Here is a 23,062-nt window from a genome sequence, read left to right as displayed (position 1 = left end):
TATGCAAAGTGGAATCCCTTAATAATTCTAGTAATGGAGGATAGAACTAACACCCAGGTCATATTAAAGGGGAGCCATTATATCAGTCTTTATTGTACACAGATGTTAAGTTTCAGGGTACTTGATTTAACCAGCAGTATGTCAGAAGTCATGCAATAAGAGCTGTTGTAATTCTTTTTGTTGCTGCTGTTGTTTTTTTTAAGCATCCCAGAAACAAATATTTAATAAGCAAATATTAAGTACAGGACATATTAGCATCTCTGAAGGCACAATCTCTGTAATCACATACTGTAATAGTAAAGAAAATAGGAAATCATCATTCATGTGATTACCAACATTTCAACTAAAATAGTATAAACAGGGATATACTACTACATGCAATCAATATTAAAAAAGAAAATTCATCAATATATTATTTTAAAACTCCTATATTTACATATATATTTATAAGAAATAAAAGTAAGCACAGTGTTTTAAAAAGTAATTTCATAAGAGTGAAAAAGTGAAGAGCAAAAGAAAAAATGGACAGACTGATTTTTAGAAGGAACTGTACAATGCAATATATGTGAAAATAACAAATAATGTTACTATAGCATTAAAAAAAATTTTTTTGGTACATGGCTGCTAACTGGAGTGCATATGTAGAAATAAAATATGGCCACTGGTTTATACATACCTAAACATTTTCTTCTAGTGATTTATTGACAAACTTATTAGTTAGCTGCCTGAATTTCTATATGTATATTCTATCAATCAATATTAAAATGTCATAGAGCGTTAAACCTAATTCCTTATTATAGTTAGAAAAATATCCCTCAATGTGCTAGGGATCATTTCAAATCCAGGACATAGACAGTGATGGGCTGGACAAAATTGCTTTGTAATCTTTATCCCTTTCTCCTATATCCTTTCTTTCTCCATCCTGTTCATTCTCTTATGTGATTGAACAGTTCAGTCAATTATAACTTACACATTTCTGTTCCTGCCTTTCCAGTTTTTAGGCCTTTTATTTTTGTCCTTGAGCATGAAGGGGCAATAAGAACACTAACTCATCTAGGAAGAATGTGACCTTCTTGTTAAACACACAAGGAAACTTGTCCCTATTAAAGCAGTCAGCTGAGCTGTGAAAAATCACAACTACAAGCAGGCAAAAATACCCAACATCCAGAGGTGTATGTACTTAATCTTGGAAGAGTCTATACAAAGCATTTCCCAAACTCTTGATACAGACTTTCACCAGCTTCAGGATTATGTAAGAAAAAAAGGAAAAATCTCTTTTAGAAAAATTTTATATGCTCCAGATTCACTATCTTTCCTACCTCTGCCCCTTATTTTCCTGACCAAGTGCTATTGGCTAAAAAGGATTTTTATTTTTACACATTAACATGGATTTACAATAAAACAAATAAAATAAAATATAACTTAAAGAAAACACTGATCAAAAGATTTGCCTGCTAATTAAAATTTTAAATAATTTGGTAAGATTTTCCTCAGTTATTTTTCTTTTCTCTCTATATTACTAATGTTAAGTCATGACTTCTGGTTATATTTAATTTTTTTTCTGTAAACACTATGGATATCCTTGCTGGATATTTTCCATCTCTCTTTTTGTTACTCCTTTACTCCCAATAATATCATCTCCTTTTTGATCTCTTGCTCCTTAAGGTGCATAATATCACCTGGTACCTTCCTATCGCTCAGCCTTTCTAGTTTACACTCAGTAACTCCCTAGTTTATCACCCACAATGATTATCTCAAATCCTTTCACACTAAATGTCATCTCTCTAAATATGCCCCAACGACATCAAATTCAACAGGTTTAAAATAAAACACATTATCTTTCTTTTTAAATTTGTTCCTTTGTCTAACATCACTATTGTTGTCAGTAGACCTCACAATCCATTCCCCTTACTCCCCACCTCTCAATCTTTGCATTATTTTTGACATTTCTCTCTTTACTTCCCTCTCCAATCATCTGCCAGATACTGCTATTTACAATTTTTTTTTTGCTATTTTGTCCCCTCCTTTTGTCATTATCCTTATCCAGATTATTACTACCATCCCATCTCTAATCTTTCTTCCAAACTAGTCTTTCTTGTGCATGTATATGGTCAAGTCATACTTGTACAACTTTTTAGTGGTTCCCAATTGCCTACTGAATAAAGTTCAAATTCTCTCGCCTGACATTTAAGGACTCTAAACAATCTGTTGCTAATTAGCTTATTTTTTACAGCCTTCATCTAATCAATCAATTTAAATGGATGACTTACTTTCTATTCTGTGTTCAGATTCCATACGTACATCTGTTGCTTACTAACTCTGAAACCTTGGGTCTCAGTTTTCTCAGTGAAGGAGTAGGGCCAAATGAGCTCACAGATCCTTTTCCAGTTCTACATTTATTACCCTTCAAACAATGATTTTTTTTTCTCACTCCTCTTATGCTGTCCCTGGGCCAATGAGGCCCTCCATAATCTACAATCTTCCCTCTACTAGTTAAATTCTTACCCACCTTTTAAAGTCACCTTCTTTAAAAAGCATTCTATGCTTTGAATAATTAGCAATGTATTCTCCTTCAGACACTAACAAGTAATTCACTTGTACGCCTCATCATTTATGCATTATTTTGAAGGATATGTGAGTCATTCCCTATTAGGCCCTAAGATCCATTGTGGTGGGAATAATGCCTCATGTAAATGTTTATCTTCTCCAGCACCTAGTAGGTATTTAGTAGATGTTTGGATGAATGAAAGTAATTATCTTGAATATAGTACAATTTACAACTAACTATTCTCTAAATCTCTAAAAAGGACTTTTCTCTCATTTTTATGCACCATAACAGTAGAGTTATATGTTTTAATTTGATAGAATCATTAAGAGCCAACTTTTGTAAATATTCTTGTTTTTTTCCCTATTGAAAAATGTATATTATAGAAAGAAGATATAAAATACTACTTTTTTCCTGAATGAAAATCTAGGAATATAACATTTGTAATTTACAAGAGCTAGCATTTATGTGAGCTTTAACATTTGCCAAATGCTTTACTTATATTATCTCATTTTATTCTCCATGTATTTGTTTAAAAATCGGTCTACTTATTTACAAATGGCCAGGCTATCCAGACCAAGGGTGAAAATTCATTTAAAGCTATTAAAAACTATTAGGACTATTAGCAACAATGTGAAAACTAAGCACAATAAAATATATCTTTCTGCTGTGGTGGTCACTACTTTTGAGTGCCTTTTTCTGCTTCTTAAAATAATAAGCAAAATAATAAAAGTAATATTTTAAATGGCAAAATTTCTTCTAAGTACTTTTTAATGGATTCACTGTTTTGAACTTAAGGAGAATAAACAAGTGAGATATAATCTTTAAATGGATAGCAAATGACCTTTTATCTGTCCAATGAGAAAGAGGAGAAGGTAAGAGCCAATTTCAACAAATTAACAAGGTTATTTTTAACACTGGTTTCTGCTCCCCAAATCTTGGTTGGTAATATGCCATAACCTATTTACCTCTACTACAAGTGTTTCCATTGCTTTTTGAGTTATATGATCCTTGGAGATTCCATAATTCATAGTCATTTAGCATACTGCTATGATACTGGTGTTAAAAAGAAGAACCTTTGTTTCATAAGGTAGTTTGGGGTCAATAGAGGGATTATGCAATTTCTTAGATGCAACCCAACCTCCTTCTTTGTCGGATTTAATCCTAATTAAATAGTATTTAAATATCTTATTTCAATCTTTATCCTAATAATAAGGTCCACTTGTAATTCCTTTTCCAGATTAAATTCACTAAACAGCATTATGAGCTACCCATCTAACTATATAAATATCTTTCATCCATGTAATTTTTTGGTGATCATTAGGCTAAATTTTTGAATGACCATGAATTTAATTTAGGAGGCTCTGTGAGGTACCGTGGTTTTATGTAACCATCACATTGTCATCCATAAATGTGAACATTTAGAGCAGTAATGTCAAACCAACAGCTACTGGGGAGACTCCCACTGAAGGAGGACATAGACTAGTATCACACAATATAAGGTTCGAATGAGTTGAGTTGTAATTTAGGTCACTGGAGAAGAACTCATATCAGTGGAATCAATGATCCATTTAATTCTGAAGTTGTCACGCTACCAAAATAATACCAGAGATTCAAAGTCCAGCAAGTTCTAGGCTTGAAAGACTTTAAACATCAGGCTAGTAATTAAGTTTGCTGTCTGAAAGGCTAGATGGATTCTTCTAAAGAGCTCTTCCAAAGTATATGGGGTGGGGGGGTGATAAGCATCTGCCAATGCATTGATCACTATCAGATATCTCTCATAAGAAAAACAATAGGGATGTAAAAATAAGAAAGTCAGAGGATCTATGAAGGGAAGCTCCAAGACCTTCAACCTTCCACAAAACCTCATGGATTGCAAATGGCCAATTTACATCAATCCTTTCATTTTAGCCATTTTTATGACAGATAACAATTGGTATATATCAGCAAATAGCAGTGAATATGGCTGATTAACTCAATCAAAATGCAAACTTACTCATAAAAAAAGTTTTACTCTTTAAAAAATTGGAAACAATTTTCTTTTTTTCAGGATCATTCTTTTCTATAATTTTATAATTAGTTTTTTTAAAAGCAGCTTTGGTTGAAAGTCACTGGGAAAATACTAATAAGAAAAGGCTCATGAAGAAAAAAAAAACAAACCAAAAATATAACCACTATGCTAATTAAAAGCAAATTCAAGTATATTATGAAGTACATGATTGTAGGTTACCTGAATATATATCTTTGTATCTCTGTCAGCACCTAACATAGTGCCTTATATATATGGAAGGCATTTTGTGAATGACAAACTGTTGTTGGAGAGTACATTTGTGGAACATTTGACCTAAAGAGAATGATAAGTAATTCTTTTTTTTCCATAGTGTACTTATTGCTGAAGTCTAACTGACCCCATTAATGCACACCTCTGTTTGCTAAGTATACGGAGCAGTCTTGTAGCTCATCATTTTATAAAACTTGTATAGAATTGTTTCTAACCTCATCCAAAGTCAACAGACAGCACAGTCAGTAAATTAAATGTTTCGCACACAAACCACCTGTCTAACTTACAATTATGGCCACCCAAAATAACTTGACTGTATTGGCTAAGAAAACACACACCTCAGCAAAACCCACCAATAGCTGAAATAACCTCACAAAAGATCTTGAACTACTCAATTCCAGATTTAGATTTTCAGTCCTTTTTCAAACAACTCAGTTCCAAGAATTCAGATATATTTTGCCTCTTTCAGTGTATGTGAAATAATTTTTTCTTCCATTTCTTGAAATTTTAAACTATCACTTAGTTTTGTGTGTGTGTGTGTGTGTGTGTTTGTGTAAGCTTTATTCTATTAGGAATGGAAGTTCTTCACCTAGAGTCTAAAAATAAATTTTAGAAAGAAGAATCAGAAAAGTTGTATGAGGAAAAAAATTACATCTTTTTCCATATGATCTACCTCAAATTTAGTGTTTCCTTCAATTGTGAATGTAGGTAATAGACATTACTCTAAAAACAGATCTTTTATAGGCTTTACCAGCCTGCCAAAGAGATCCATGACAACTCAGGTTAAAAAACTTCTGCTGTAGATAAAAATGGACCAGAACAAAATTTTACTTTCTAGGAGCTTATTTTTTTTGAAAATTCTTTGAAATTAATTATCTTAAATACTCAAAGAAAATTATATATTTGAATGAATTTTACATGTTTAAATACAAAATATATATATGATAAAAGATTACAATTTTCCCCTATACATTTTTTCTACATTTAATTCAATCAGTTTATGTCACACAAATGAAATTTAGCTATTATTTAGTCTATTTTAAATATTATCTACTATCAAAATATAATGACAAAGTTAAGTTGCCTTTAAATCTTGGGAAATTTCCAGAAAATCAATGAAAAAAAATCATACAATTTTTTTTTTTTTTAGTTCTCAGGAACAAATCTTGTTTTAATAATCTCAGAATATTTGTATTTATTGCTAAGTCTCAAGGAGCACAGGGTGAATTACTATATCTTAGAGCTGAAAGAGACCTTAGAGTTCCTACTTCCTACTCACTGGAGAAATTTCAAATATTATATGCCTGATCATCACTCCTTTGGGAAAGAGAACTTGCCACCACACAAAACAAGACCATTCCCTTTTTAAAAATCTCCCTCTTTGAGGAGCTTGGTGAATGTGATCACATCATTTCAAAAAAAAAGTAATATCATATATATATATATATATATATATATATATATATATATATATATATATATATATATACACACACATATATACACATACATATTTGTATATGTATGTATATCTTTCTCTCTGTGTGTAATGTATGTGTGTGTACATATAAATATCGATCAGATTGATACTACTGCCATTTTATCAGGAGTAATGGGTTGAAAAGTTAACCAATAAAAATACTTCATTATTACTTCTTTTCTTCATCAGGATAGTTCCATAAGGAGAAATGGACCACTGGGCTTTATTTTCCCTCTCAAACTATTTAGTTTAGAGAAAACAATAAGAGGAAAAGTCAACTGTATGGGTGAGTAAAGTTAGGAAAAGTGTAAGAACCTAGTGTCTAATGATATTTAAATAGTCTGTTACATAGGGACATTTGGCAGTCCTGAACTATTACAGACTTTTGGGATGTGATGTAGCTCTAAGCAGGGCTTCTTAAGCTGATTTCTTATGTATAAACTTTAAAAATATCTTGTTAACGCCTTTTCAATATAATTGTTTCTTTTATAATTACATGCATTTTATTTTATGCACTTTTAATTTTCTGAGAGGGGATTTACTGACTACACTCAGACTGCTGAAGGGATCCATGACAAAAGAGTTTAAAGAATTCTAATCTAAATAGAGATAATGACTGTGATGGAACTCATTCTACACTCAATCACTAAATACTGTATTTTTCTTAAAATATCAGGGATGCCATCATCAACAACAACAACAAAATCCATAATACCAACTTTCTCATTGCTACAAAATCTTTAGGATAATAATCTACATAGAAATTAAGGGAATCCTAAATGACAGGATGAAATGGGAACAAGTAGGCTTTCAGTAGATGACATTTTTAGAATCACACAATATGCCAAAAGCTATATCATGGCTGTTGTCTCTTGATTAAAAAAGCATTTGATTCAATAGTCATTAAAAAAAAGTCATTATTTTCCATATATAAGTTTAAATGACACAAGATCCAATGTGATAACAGAAATAATTTGCTTTGCTAACCTGCTTCTTGTTAATTTTAAGTGAGTCATCAATTTGTCACTATAATAAATGATGCTGACTGGGGTCTAAATGGATCAGGGATTACGTACACATGCTCAGATTTTCCAGCTTGCAGATGGTATTTTCCAGCCACTGCATGAAGCTGTGGCTTATTGTAGAGTTTCCTCAATGAAGTCCAATGTCACTTAAAAGGGTTCAGACTAATTATACACACAAGAAAAACCAAGTGGATGAAGAATCCCTGTTCATTATGACACATACCTAGGTGAATAGCCCTTAATGCTTTCGGGCTACTAGTGCAGGTAGACAAGAAACTAAGCTCACAATTCAATAGGACTAAGTTGGTAAGGGGCAGCATGTCTTTGAAAAGATACAAAGTAATTTTAATGATCTCTAAGCTTCTTTGTGAAACAAAAGTCCATTTTTAGAATCAATGTTTTTTCAGAGATGCTAGAAAACTTTAAATAACTGAATGCCAGTCTCTAACCTTGAAATTCTGCAGATCAGAGGCAATGGAGAAATACACGGTGGGCTACTGGACATAAATAGGATATCATATAGTGTCAGCGAAAAACTGCATAGGAGAAGTAATATAAATGATATTATCTGACATATATAACTAGAAAAGAAAAAGGACTAGCCATTTGATAAGAATGCAGTCATAAGTAACAGATGGACAGCCTGCACATGCCATAGGTACCCTTCTGACATCAGGAGATATAGAAGAAAACTCCAGTATACAACATGAATCCTTTGTGGAAGATTTATGAGAGGACACAGATAAGAGTCATATGGAACGATGATTCATGGATGGATGGTTTTCAGTCTACACTGCTGGGAGAAGCAATTGTATCCTTAAAGATCTATGTAAGTACTGGGTTATTTTACTCTTAATATTTCTTGTTTATTAGTCTTGTAGGTGGAAGAGAAGAGGTTGTACCTTTTTAGTAATCTATTTCTATGGCATCTAGCCCAAGGAAACATTCAACAAGGAAACAATATTTTCTGAACGTATGAATAGAATATCTGCACAAAGGTAGTATAGTAGAATGGGAAAAACCTTGCAAAGAGTTAGACATTCTGATTTATATTTCCAGCTCTGGCACTAAGAGGCTGTGACACTGAGCCCTGTCCTCTGGATTTCAGTATTCTTATCTGGAAAACGAGGGAATTAAATGACCTCTCTGAGCCATTTTATATGTCAAATCTTATGGTCCTCTTCCCATTTAGAACTGATTACTCAAGAGAAGAGGCTACTTAAGTCTTCATCTCCAACTTCTACAATTCCTAGCATAGTTGAGAAGTCCAGAGTATATTGCTCTATAAACACTTGATAGGTTAGAACCTTAAATGGGGGGTAGGTCCACATAACCTACTCTAATTTGGGCTAATCCTATGAGACAGCTCCAGAACAAAGCAAAAATTTAAAGTGCACTGGTCCACTACCAAGATGAATCAGTTCAGAATGTGATAAAGTGGTTCCAATCCATCTATTTCCCAAGTTTCAATAAGAACCTGTTTAACTGCTATCTACATACATAGAAATTAAACAGAATTCTTCAGATGGACCAGCAAATAGAACAAGCAACAGGAAAAGAGGTCCAAAAGAGACTAATGCTCTATTCATTGCTCACTTAATTCCACAGCAAGTCTGACTCGAGTTTTGATCATCCTTATTAGAAGCTCATGGGAACAGTTTGTTCTCTTAGAGTTAAATCTGAAGCTCCCTCCCACCCCAGTTCAGACCTAAGATTTTTTTCAGTATAGGAAAATCCAAGCATGGGAATTCCTTTCATTGGTGCAGACTGGCAATTCACTTTCAATTTAGAGTCTTAGAGATCATAATCTAAAGTTGTGTAAGGTACCTTAGAGGTCTCTGGTTCTGATTCTTTTCTTGAAGAAATTCAATCAGAGATGTGGTGGGTAGTGGGGAGAGGGAGGGTAGGATCTGCAATGATTTATCCAAGTTAGAACTGGCATTTGAAATGAGGTTTTGGAATTCTAAATCCAATCCTCCTTTCACTCTATCACACTGTCAGTGCCTGGGGCTTCTTGCATTAGGTGATTTCTTCATACTCACATAGTCATTATGTGTCATGGATAGGACCTAATCAGGGATAGCCTTTATCTATTATTTTAAATAGGTTCTCAACCATAATTTCCCATCAGTTTTCATTCTTATTGTTAGTTCTAGTTTTAGTCAAGGTCTCATTACCATATGGTAGTATTATACCATATAGTAGTATTCTTCTGGGTCCAAATTTTTATGAACCTTAAAACTTCCCAAAGTTGGAATTCCCTGCTCAGACAATGAACTAAAGTGGGAGTCACTCAGAGATATCAGGCCTCGACAGGCCACTGATCCTATATGTGAGTCATAGCTTTCCTATTCAATCACCGGATCACTCCAATCTTTGTGGGTAAAGAGAAGCTATGGACTCAAGAACATGGAAATTACTAATGTCATTTTGTAATGTAATTTCCCTTTTCTTCAAACATATTTAAATAATGTTAAGACATTTGTTTGCCTTACATTATTTCCATTCCTCTTTCCCTATTCCTTTTCTTTTTCTATTTGGAAAGAACAATAGTGTTGTCAATATCTTTAAATATAGCACTAGTCTAAGGTTTAAGTGAAAGGTTTGGGGTAGCTGTTTTTTATTTTCTGGGAGAAGAGAAGGGGGGAGAGAAGGCTGGTCAAGTTAGAATTTCCCTCTCTATCTCCTTGATATCTCACTTAGGTCGTGGGTTTAGAGATCTGTTTCCATGCATCGCCACAATACTGTGAGAAACAGGAGGAGCCCCAGCTGGGTTGTATCTGGCCAGAGAACCTCAGAATTTGAGAGTAAGAAGAGACCACTGTGGTCAGCTAGTCTAACTTACACAGGAAGGAATCCTAGCTGAAAAGAAGGATCTTGTCAACTGGCCTCTGCTTGAAGGCTTCTAAGGAGGGTGAATCCACCTCAAAAGCCTTTTTTTTTTTTTTTGCTTTTGGACAGATTTAAATTTAAAGAGTTGTTTTATCTATTTGTTTTTGATAGAAAGCCTAAATCAGTCTCCCTACAACTATCTTCCACTAGCGCTGGTTCTATCTTCTGGGAGCAAACAAGCATAATTGCTCTATTATATGACAGTCTTTTAAATATTTAAAAACACTTATCATGTTACCCATTCCCTTCTCTCCTCTGAGTATTCTCTTTTTCAGGCTAATCATGACTCTGATTCCTTCTTCCAACCCTCATATGTCATGGACTCAAGGCCATTCACCATATTAGCTGCCCTTCTCTGAACACCATCTTTCCCATCACAAAAGATGCTTAAATCTTAAATCTGAGAGAAAATCCCCTAAGTAAATACAATCTTTGAATCATCTGCAAATTATTTCTCTCCTCTTTCACATATAAACTAAACAGGCTTTCATTCTAATCAAGGAATTACTTAAGGAAAGAAGAAATGTTAGATTTGGATACCAATTAACATTTCCACTGATTGCTGTGTTCAAGGGGAGAGATTTTCTTTTGTAAATGGGAGTGAGAATCTCACATATTAATTAAAGTTGCTATGGACTTGGACACATCTCTTCTCCATTTTAGAATGACATTTATCAGAGCAAAAGAAAAATTATGTAAATAAATATAGTGTTATTAATTCATTCTCAAGTGGCTTTAGAAATGAATTATTTTCTTATACATATATTAATATATTTTGGCTTTATTCTTTTTTTTCCCCACATAGAATTAGTTATAACATGAAGTTTGACTACATTTGCTTCAACCATAAAATGAAAGGTTAGAGAATCAGACACGATGACTTCTAAAGTCTCTCTCTTATTCAAATTTATGATCTATTATTTGACAGTAACATGGCTGACCTTTTAATAAACATCAATATCCTAAGGCCCAGCCCTGGGTAGGCTAGACTAGTATTCCCTTAAGGATCGGAATTTAAGAATACCTAGAAATACCAAGCTATGTCAATTGATATATATTTTTTACTACGTAAGGCAAATAAAACAGAGGTAACAGAATGGGAATTTTTATTTCAAAGTAAAATTATAATCTATTTGCAATTATTTGTTTCAAAGTACATTTATCTGCATAGAGGTGAAATTACAATAAAATTGGAGTAAAATTACTATACACACATAGATATAAACAAATATATCTATGTGTATGTAGACAGGCATCTCTAGATATTGAAGTGACTTGTCCTTTTGGTGTTAAAAGGCATTACAGTTGTTCTCAAGATTAAACTCACTTAAGGGATTAATATTGGACACTAAAATTAACACCTAGCATAGGCTACAGACTAACAGCATGGTTAACAAGGGTATAGGAAATCTATGCTTGACTGAATCAAAGTTCTATCACCTTTAGTGAACACTTTCTCTGGACTATCCTTCCTCTGCTATGGCAAAGTGAGCTTCCTTTTGTTAATAATCATAGAGATTAAGAGTATATTATCTTATTCTAATCTTGAACCTAAGGTACAAGGCTAGTCTGAGTCAAGTCTGGCCTGTGATAGCTTTCACTGGCTCAAAACACTTTTGGAATTTCTCTTCTTGAAATGCTTTCATTCTATATCGCAATTTTTTATTACACTTCATGGCGATAAATTTTCACTCTGATAAATCTTCATACTCCCTGTGTGTTAAGAGGAGAAAAGTCATCGGATCTCAGTTTTTGTAGGTTCTGGCATTTACTCTAGCTGAGATACTCAACCTCAGAGCTTTGGTTTTCTCACCTATGAAATGTGGATAATACTTGTTCCATCTAACTCAAAGCACTTTTGGGAGGAAAGTGCTGTGTAAACTTAACTCATTTTATAATTGTGAGCTTACTTGAGATAGTGTGATGCAGTGTAAATACCACTGAATTTGGAGGCAGAATTGGAGAACCCTAATATTTATTTTTTTTATTTAATAATTACTTTATATTGACAGAATCCATGCCAGGGTAATTTTTTTTTACAACATTATCCCTTGCACTCGTTTCTGTTCCTATTTTTTTCCCCTCCCTCCCTCCACTCCCTCCCCTAGATGGCAAGCAGTCCTTTATATGTTGGATATGTTGCAGTATATCCTAGATACAATATATGTTTGCAGAACCGAACAGTTCTCTTGTTGCATAGGGAGAATTGGATTCAGAAGGTATAAATAACCCGGGAAGAAAAACAAAAATGCAGATAGTTCACATTCGTTTCCCAGTGGAGAACCCTAATATTTATTATCTGTGTGACCTTTTTGGGACTCAGTTTATCTATAAAACTAGGGCACTGAATAGCTAAATGATGCTTCAAATCCCTTCCAGCTTTAAATTTACAATCCTTTGAGGAAAGCTCTCAAACTTATAAACATGCAAGAGTTTGGCAATTAAAGTAGGTAACAAGCTGGGTAATATTCTTTGGAGATAAAGACTGGATATGCCTATAAAAATCATAAGAGTGATTTTCTTATGTCTTTTAAATTGGCTTTAATGGTAATTCCAAATGGGAAGTTTGTATAATGTTTTGAGTAAAGGTAGCCCTGATAGAGTAAAGATGTCAAAGGGAGTGATTTGTAGGTCAAAATTCAGCTAACAACAGTACTTTCCAGCCTATATTAAAAAGAAAGAAAAGAAAAGCACATTTGGAATGCTTGGGAGCGCCATGCTTTATATGCTATCAACATTTGCCCATTTTCCCCTCTTGTCCAAGCAAGGTGTGACTAACGGACATACTTGTAACTAAGCAAACATTGTAGAGAGCTTGTGTCTTCTCACAACCTCATTCATATAGTAGCCAACATTAATATAATAATAATAATAATAATAATATAAATACACTGATTGGTCAGGAAACATTTTACCCTTTTTTTTGAGGTTTGGGGAGAGAGAAGAGAAAGTAGAGTACTCTTTTATTATTAGGAAATTTTAAAAACTACTACTAGTAAGACAGGCATCTAGAGTTCAGAATAGTCTATTTTCAGATTCAAGTTTCAATTCCTTAATTAGAGTTGACCTAAGCTTGCATTTGGGGGCACACAGCTCTTTATCTAATGGATAAATGGGTCTCTCTCCCTCTAGCAAAATAAAACCCTGCAGTCACTACTGTATAAACACTGTATAAGAACGATTCATCTTGGTGAAATGTGAGCTTCGCCACACATCTGTCTCATCCACAGTTGTCAGAGTTAGCAAGACCCAGGGCCATCTGCTGATTAAGCAATGGCTCAGTGCACTGGAGATGCTTGGGGGTAGTTTATCCCTCAAGTACCCAAGTTTCCCAAGTGAAAACATTTGGTGGGGAAGAATACCTATAATTTGCTTGTTGGAGCTTTTCCCATTTTTGCCTTTTCCACACCCTTCTGGACATGCACAGCTTCCCCTGAACTTGGCAAGTTTCCTGCAATGTATATTCATGTGTAGATGGAATATAACTTTTATGCAGCTTGGAAATGAGCACTAGAAATACTTTTTATAATCAAGAAATCTGGGATACTCTATTTGGTGCCTGAGTCACAGAAGAAGAAGAATTCTGCATCTAAAATTCAAAGCCATGATTTTTTGGAGGGCATTTAAAACCACAAGATCTACATGACATTGTCTTAGTGTTTCAGGGCCATCATTTTATAGACTCTTTGAGAAATGGAAGCTGCTTTAGCAGTCATGTAGTACAACCTATTCACAAAAGGTATTTCTACTGTAACATATCCCATAAATGTTCGTCTGACAAAGATATCCAAGGAGGTACTAGATTTCAAAAAGTACTGCAAAGTAGGGATCATGAAAATGATTTGGTACTGTTTAAAAAAGAGAAAGAGAGAGAGAGAGAGAGAGAGAGAGAGAGAGGCCAATAAGTGTAACAGATTGAGGATACAATATATAGAAGAAACTAAACACAGTTGCACGATTTTTGAGAAACTCAAAAACCTCAGTTACGAGGGGAACAATTCACTACTTGACAAAAATTCTCGTAAATGTGGACAGAAGTCTGACAGCAATTAGGTTTAGACCAATGTCTCACACCACACACCAAAATAAGTTCCAAATGGATTCATGACCTAGGTGGAAGATGATCTTGCAAAGTAAAGAACAAAGATGAGCTATGAATAAGTAAAGATTCATGACTAACAATAGAGAAGCTCACACAAAACAAAATGAAAAATCATTTTTATATTCAATTTCAAAAGATTTTGCACAAACAAATCTAATGTAAAAATGAGAAAGGAAAAGGACAATCAGGAAAATAGCTTTATATCAAGTTTCTCAGATAAAAATCTCATATTCCACGCACTCCTTCTTCAAAGCAATTCATGCCATACTTGGATAGTCCAAACTGTGAGCAAGTTTTTTTGTTTTTTTCCCTGATACTAAGCCTAACTCAGTTTCTTTGCAACTTCTGCTCTTTGTTTCAGGTTCTAAACAGTAAAAAAACAAAAAAAGAAAAAGAAAAAAAAGAAAAAGAAACTCAGGTCTAATTTCTTCTGCACATGACTGGCTTTTAAATCGTTGTTCCTCTCTGAGTCTCTTATTTGACTTTTGTTAAAAATTCTGTGAGAAAGGCAGGGCAGGAATGCTCTTTACTCTCTTTTGTCCAGGGAGAAACAAAAATTCAGAGAAATCAAATGATTTGCGCAAAATTATATAGTTGTGAAAATGAATGGATTCCTATCAATTGGAGAATGGTTGAGTAAATTGTGGTATATGAACATTATGGAATATTATTGTTCTGTAAGAAATGACCAGCAGGATGAATACAGAGAGGACTGGCGAGACTTACATGAACTGATGCTGAGTGAAATGAGCAGAACCAGGAGATCATTATATACCTCAACAACGATACTGTTTGAGGATGTATTCTGATGGAAGTGGATCTCTTCAATAAAGAGAGCTAATTCAGTTTCAAACTGATCAGGGATGGACAGAAGCAGCTACACCCAAAGAAAGAACACTGGGAAATGAATATAAACTGTTTGCATTTTTGTTTTTCTTCCCAGGTTATTTATACCTTTTGAATCCAATTCTCCCTGTGCAACAAGAAAACTGTTCGGTTCTGCACACATATATTGTATCCAGGATATACTGTAACCTATTTAACATGTAAAGGACTGCTTGCCATATGGGGGAGGGGGTGGAGGGAGGGAGGGGAAAAATCGGAACAGAAGTGAGTGCAAGAGATAATGTTGTAAAAAATTACCCTGGCATGGGTTCTGTCATTTAAAAAAACACTTTAAAACAAAACAAAACAAAAAAATTACAGTTGTGTTACAAATTATAAATATAAATAAAATTATGTGTTATATATTATAAACATAAATTATATATTTGAACCCAGGCCTTCTGAAACTGAGTCTAAGCATTTCATAGGTTTTTACTGATAGGTTTGTGGTAATTTCTATCTACCTCTTTTTTTTTAGAATACGTCCTTTGGCTCATTCAAACATTGGCTCTTTCAGGTTTTCAGAGGTCAAAATTCTGTGAAAAATCTAGAAGCTGTTTTCCTTAGTAACCTTCACAATTATTCCATCTTTAATGTGTCTCAAATTACCTCATGAAAAGCAGCTAAAGAGCATTTATGTCTTTAACAATTCCATTTCAAAATATGCCAAAAGCTGAACTTGACTGCTGTTGATAAAATGTTGAGCCTGCATCTCTTACCTTTCCCCTTTCCTATTATTATCTTAGGCTTTATTGAGATACCCAGGGGTTATGAAAGGAAAAACACCACCAGCTCCAATCTGATTCAATCAAAGCTAATCAACGTGATTAAAATAATCCTAAAATGAAAAAAGAAAACATCTCATTACCTTTCTGCTGCTCTGAAAAAAGTTTTAGAAAAGGGGTATATTTAGTAATGGTCTCATTTTTCCTTATTTTCAGTCTCAATAGTATAAAATTAGTCTTCACAGCCTACAGACTTGATCGAGTGATATAACTGGAACGTAGCCAGTGTGAATGCTTAGGGATACACAGCAACACTGAGGCTGATTCAGTGCCTGCAAGAGGTGACAGGCAGAGAGAGCCAAATAAATTAGTTCAAAGTACAGCTGTTCAACAAACTTCCTTCACATTACCCAGATGTGACATCAGAATCCTGAGTCACAGCACTTACTGTAGAGAAAGGGCGTAACTTACAGTCTTTGTGCCCACTGGATATTTGGGCTTATTGCTGAGACTTGGAAAAAAAGGGTTCCAATTCGTGTTGCTGTGGTTTCTCTGATGTGGGCAACTGGCCATCAGTTAAAGTCCACCAGCTGACCTGAGCCAGTTTCAAATCAATGACACAGGAATGAAAAGTTCCATGTGCCATGACCAAATTCCCTAGCAATACAATCTCTTGTTTAAAGGAAGGCATAGCTGACATTTATGTAGAGCTTCATGGTTACAAGGTATTTTCGTGTGTATTAACTCAACTGGAACTCACAATACTCCAAGAGGTAAAGAGAGTAAATATTGCCTGTGTTTTATAGAGAAGGGAATCAAGGGTCAGGGAGAGAAATTAAGTGATTTGCCCCTGGTCACACAGGTAGGATGTGATACAGTTAGGGATTGAATGCAGGACTTCTGAACACCAAGAATCATTTATCTCCACTTGGTTCTTCTTGTGTTTATTGAATTTTAAAGACCTCTACACTGGCAGCCTGGCCTTCTGTAGTCTATGTGTGCTCTTGGTGTTTTATAGGACTAGGGGACTGAAATGACCCCAATTACAGAAGTAATAGGCTCAGGTAAATGTTATTATTGGGAGAAAAAGTGTCACATGAGGCAGATCCAGGAACACACATTATAAAAGGAGTTATACCCGCCAGATATTTGATGACAAACAGAGACACTGTTTGGAAAGGGTGAGAGATGAGTGTTTTAAGGCCATGTCCATAGGCCAAACAGTAAACCAGACCAAAAAAAAAAAAAATCAGTCCTGTTGACTTCCCCTGGCTCACTCACCCAGAAGAACCAAACAGGGCCTGTGCAGCCATGAAGCACCTGAGAACCCTGATTTAACAATCAAACAACAATGGCCTCAGTTTGAATTGGGGTCCATTCAGTGTTAGGACTAAAGAAGTTCTGTTATTAGTTGTCAGCTACTGAGATTTGTCATAGCAATCAACAGGATTCTGCAGAATGCAGGAAGCTAGCAAGCAAGAAATTGAAAAAACCCTGACTAAGGCATGCTACCTCAAAATTTGCCTCTACATTATGTGAGGACATAGATAGGAAGCAGGTAGAGAGCATCCGTGCAGAAAGTACAGCTGGGACTACCAATTGGCTGCTACCTGCAGCTGAATGTGTCGGTGTTGGTGGGCTGAAAAGCCACTTTCATAAGTTAGTGCACAGAGAAACTTGGTAATATTCTATAGGTCCATATACTTCTTCAGGGTCAAGGCACCTCCCTACAACCAACACTTTGTGTAAATCTATTTATTCTATTCTGGGACAGAACTTCAGGGCTGATAATTTTATTTTGGGAGCATGGGGACTCTCAGCAGAGGAGAGGATGGGAGTTTATTTGTGTTTCTTCCAGGGGCAGTTATAAGGAACCAAGCAACTGGAGTGATGGTGGGTGTTGAAAACTGACCACTGATTACACTAATTGGGCTGTTCTTGGAAGTGATGATTCCAAAGGTCTACTTATCTATCTCTATTAACCAGGGACAATAATTGAAAGATAAGACATTTGGGCAAGAAGAGCATAGCCTCCTAATACTAGACATTTAAGACCTAAAAATATATTAAATTGTTTGGAACTTATATTTTTGGCTCTATGAGAACAGAAAATGTTTGGAAGCATATAAGGCATGGAACAAAATAATTTACTTTTTATTACAAAATGTTTAAAGAAAAGTTCGTAAGCCTCAAAAAACTAAACATTTAACTTAATTTAAATGAACATGTACTTACTATACAGAAATATTATGCTAGATACTGGGAATTCTAGGCCTCTCCTTGAAAAAGGGTCCCTGCCCGTAAGGATTCAATTCAAATATATTTATTTAATATCTATTACAAGCAAAACATTATACCAGGAGATAGAAATACTCAAATGAAATACTTCTTGCCCTCAAGGGTCTTCCATTGTATCATACATAAGGAGAAATGAGTAAGTGGGGCACTAACAAACTTAGGCAACAGTGAAGGACTCAAGAAAGAAGCAGCATTTGAGTTGAGCTTTGAGGATAAGAATTCTTAGAGGCAAAGATGAACAGAGGGGCTCACAGTAAGGGACGGCCTATAGAAATGCTGGGAGGCAAAAGATGGAGCATTAATTTGGGCAGTTTAATTTGGCTAGAAGGGAAAACAGTATGAAGTAAGGCCAAAAAAGTAGGTAAGAAACCAAATGGGCAAAGGAATTTGTATTAGAAAGTTATGATGTGTGAATATTATTGTTCTATAAGAAACAATCAGCAGGATGATTTCACAGAGGCCTGGGGAGACTTACATGAACTGATGCTAAATGAAATAAGCAGAACCAGGAGAGCATTATACATGGCAACAGCAAGATTATATGATGATTGATTCTGATGGATGTGGCTCTAACAATGAGAAGATTCAGGCTTGTTCTAATGATCTTGTGATGAAGAGAGCCCATCTACACCCAGGGAGAGGATTGTGGGAACTGAGGGTGGTGAATTACAACATAGCATTTCATTCTTTTTATTATCTTTCTCATTTCTTTTGATCTGATCTTTCTTAATTGTATAAATATGTATGCCTATTTTAGATTTAACATATATTTTCCCATGTTAATATATTGGATTACATGCTATCTAGGGGAGGAGGTGGAGGGAAGGAAGGAAAAACTGGAATGCAAGGTTTTTCAAGGGTCAGTGTTGAAAAGATTATCCTTGCATAAGTTTTAAAAATAAAAAAACTTCAATTAAAGAAAAAAAGGAATAATTATTTGATTCTATGGGCAATGAATAGCCATCAAAGTCAAACATGTGACCTGGGATGATTATTTTGGTAGCTGTGTTTAAGATTTAGTAAAGAGAAAAGAGCCTGAAAGTAGTAAAGTGAATTAGCAATTTATTGCCAAAGTTCAGGTGAGTGGTGATGAGAGCTTGGACAAACAAACTGTTTGCTTGAGTAAAGAGAAGGGGATGAATGTCAGGGATGCTATGGAAACGTAATTGGCAATATTTGGCAAATGACTGGTATGAGGGATTGGAGAATTAAGATCAAAAAATGAGTCAAGGATGACTCTGAAATTGTGAAACTGAATGAATGGAAAAATAGTCATGTTTTCTATGAAAATAGGAAAGTTTGGAGAGAAGGGGCACAGTTAGGGGAAGAATGAGTTCTGCTGTTAATATGTTGGGTCTGAGATGTTAGTGGAGATTTTCAGCAAGCAGCTGATGATGTCTAAATGGAATTCAAGAGGGATGCTAATGCTGTATATGTGGTTGAAATGATATGTGCACAAATAACTCAAAGTTAGGAAATAAATAAATGCATGGAAAAAGGTCAAACCGAAAGAATAGCTTGATAGATTGAAGGAGATAGGAATCATTTTCAGTTAAGGAAATCAGGGAAGGACAAGTTTTCAACTCTTGCCCAGACACACCCAAGAAAATAAGTAGCTCAAAAGGTTCTACCACATCATAGCTATCACACTCTCAGTGACAGAAAATGGTCCTCATCTAGTCTTTATGTGTCTAAGACCTCAGGCAGCTTGTAGGACACAGCCCAGTATACAGAACTTCACCTGAAACACACAAAGAAGAATAAAACTCCAAGTTTTGCTAAGTAACTCAGAAGCCAAGTGTTTGGTGACCTGTGGCCCCCTCCTAAAACATCTATCAAGGAACCCACATTAAAATGGTCCAGTCTAAACATCAGTCCCATGTCTGGTTCTCCATGTCTTGCTATAGTTCTCAGAGGCAGTCTTAGGAAGAGACTGGCGTGCTCATCATGGCTACCAGCAGTAGATACTCTCTTTTTGTGACCATAATTCAATTATTTCTCTGAATTTGTTGAAATGACAGAAGAGGTGGCAATTGAAGGAGGCCTTGAGGGAAATGGAGGGAGGGAGAGAAAAGAAAGAAAGAGAGAGAGAGACAGAGAGAGAGAGACAGAGAGAGAGAGAAAGAGATGGAGGAAAAGAATGAGGGAAAGAAAGAAGGAAAGGGAGATGGAGTAAGACTGAGAGAGGGGCTGTAGATAGGGGGGAATCAAGATTAGATTTTGTTTGGCTATAAAATTGGGTATATAAAGGAAAAGAATATGAAATAAATCTGAAAAGGTAGGCTAAGATGATATTGTGAATAGTCCTTAATACAGACAAAGAACTTTGTATTTTATTCAGTAAGTAATGACCAACCTTATTTTCTCTTTTGATAAAGGTATTAAATTGATATATCAGGTAATAGTGTAGATGTGATTGATTCTGGCATCTGATAAAGTGTTATGCAATTTAAAAAATATGGAGACATATGGGCTGACAATAATAGAATTGGACAAATTTAAAACTGGTAGAACGTCCAGACCCCAAAGTGGTAGCCATTAATCGTTTAATGTCAACTTAGAAGGAAATCTCTAGTGCCATGATGTGGATATATGTGTGTGGTTCAGTGCTGAGGCAAATTTTTGTCAAGTATATGGATAAGGGAATAAATGGCATGCTACATAAGTTATAGATGCCACAAATCTGGAAGGAATAGATAATTCAAATCAGGATAAAAGAATGATCTTGGTAGGCTACGCCATGGGGATGAATCTAAGAAAAATACTTTAACAAAAATGTAAAGACTTTACATTTGGGTTCTAAAAACCAACTTCTTAAGTTTAAATCAAATGATCAAATTAAATAATATTAGTAAAAACATTTAGCATAGTGCCTGACATATAGGAAATATTATATAAATGCTTATTCTTTTCTTTTGGGGGACTGCTCACCTAGAAAGCAGTTTGTCTGAAAAAGATTTAGAGGCATTAGTGGACTGTGAACTGCAGTAAACCAAAAGTGATATGGCAGCCAAAAAAGCTAATATGATCATGAGCTGTATTAAGGAGTGCTTGACGTTCAAGAACAAACGATCATTTAATTGTACCGTGTCTGGTCAGATGGGGCTATCATCATTTGGAGCAATGTACTCAGTTTTGGGAAACACATTTTAGAAAATATCCAGGGGGAGAAAAACCAGAATTAAAAGCCTCCAAATTTACCCTTTAGGGGTGTCAGTTAATTGAATTGAGGAGTTATCCTGGAGAAAAGACTTAGGATGGAGAATCACTGTGGTCATAAGGTATCCAAAGATGCGGAAGGATTACACTTGTAGTGTTTGGCTCCAGGGTCAGAAAATGGGTGGTGGAGAAAAGGTGCAAAGAGACAAATTTTAACATAAGGGAAAATGTTCCTAAGAACAAGAGTTACCTTAAAGTAGAAGAGGTCACCAGGAAAAGAATGGAGATTTTCAATATTTAAGACTCGAGATGTTCTAGAAACAGCTGGATCATCACTTGCTAGGTATATTATAAAGGTATTATTTTTCAGCTATCAGTTGAACCATATGGTCAGTGATGAGCCTTTCAATTCTGAGATTCTATGATTTTCTGATATGGTTTTTGAACAGGGGAGTTCTGTGATGAGATCTATAAACATGAGGAAGATTATGTTGCTAATGGCATGAAGGGTGAGTTGGAGTTGGGAGAGATCAGGTACAAGGACATTGCTAAATGAGTCACTAAAACTGAACAACTGACTGGAGGTGGGGAATGACAGAGAAAAGGGGTCAATGGTGATGATTCTGGGCTAAGGACAATTGTGCATCAATAAAAATGGGCAAATCAGTCAGAAGAGCAAGCTTAGAGGGAAACCAATGACTTCAACTTTGGATATGTGAAGTCTGAAGTGTCGAATGGATGTCCAGAAGGAAATGTGGAGAAGGCTACGAGAAATACAGTGGGCTTCAGGACAGATGTCAGAGCTAGATTTAAATGTCATTTGCACAGAGGTAGTAACTGAAGTAGGGATGAAGAAGGTGAAAGAATAGAGAAAAAGAAAAGTGAAGGTAGATGAGAAATTCTATAATAGAGGAGAAGAGATAATATTAGCTTGATGTGGTGACAATAAATGTAAGCCTGCTTTTTTTGTTTGTTTTTCTTTGTTTAAGGTTAGGGGAGTACTAAAATACTTAGGCTATAAGAAGCTTACGCTAATAAGAGAAGCTAAAGGAGCAAGAGTTAGCTTGAAGGAGCAAAATCCAGAAGAGATATCTGTGAATGGGAGCACTTTTGGCACTGAAGTATTCATGGCGATATAAATGCGGGGTTAACCAAATTCTCCAAGTGTGAAGTGACTTTGGTGAATGAAAAATATCTCCAGGTATCCAATCCCTCGCTATTTACAGAAGGCATTTTTCCCATTATCCTGAATATGTAACGAATGGAACATAAGGGCTCCCTCTGGTGGCTGAAACAACAAGCTAGAAAAATCAAGCATGATCCGATGTATTATTACTTATTGGCTGGCAATGGGCGAAGTAAGGGGAAGTCTTTTGTTGTTTCACAGACTTCTTTTTGTTGTTGTAGCTAAAGAAAAGGATAAAGTAAGAAACCATAGCATAGGGTTATGTGACCAAACTGCTAAAGCAATGAGCCCCGAGACAGAGAATACTGGTAACTGCTATAATCTTATCTGTGGCAATAAGTCACAAAAGTCCTTCCCTTCCAAGATTACTAAAGGTAGGGAAAAGAAACCCCCCAAAATTGTGATTAGCATTTTTTTTGCAAAAGAAACAGGATTAAACTAAATATATCCATGTACTTCTTCAGCTTTAACACAAAGGGAAGAA

At 35.1% G+C, this 23,062-nt stretch overlaps 1 protein-coding gene across 4 annotated transcripts in view; it reads right to left on the bottom strand.

Annotated features, from left to right (window-relative positions):
* The window catches only part of COBL (cordon-bleu WH2 repeat protein), a 304,356-nt gene that overhangs the window by 24,766 nt on the left and 256,528 nt on the right, over window positions 1-23,062 (bottom strand). The gene's annotated exons all lie outside the window — the stretch shown is intronic.

The sequence above is a fragment of the Antechinus flavipes genome, chromosome 1, assembly GCF_016432865.1.
Source record: "Antechinus flavipes isolate AdamAnt ecotype Samford, QLD, Australia chromosome 1, AdamAnt_v2, whole genome shotgun sequence".
Lineage (NCBI taxonomy): Eukaryota > Metazoa > Chordata > Mammalia > Dasyuromorphia > Dasyuridae > Antechinus > Antechinus flavipes.
This window is presented reverse-complemented; position numbering and strand designations above follow the sequence as displayed.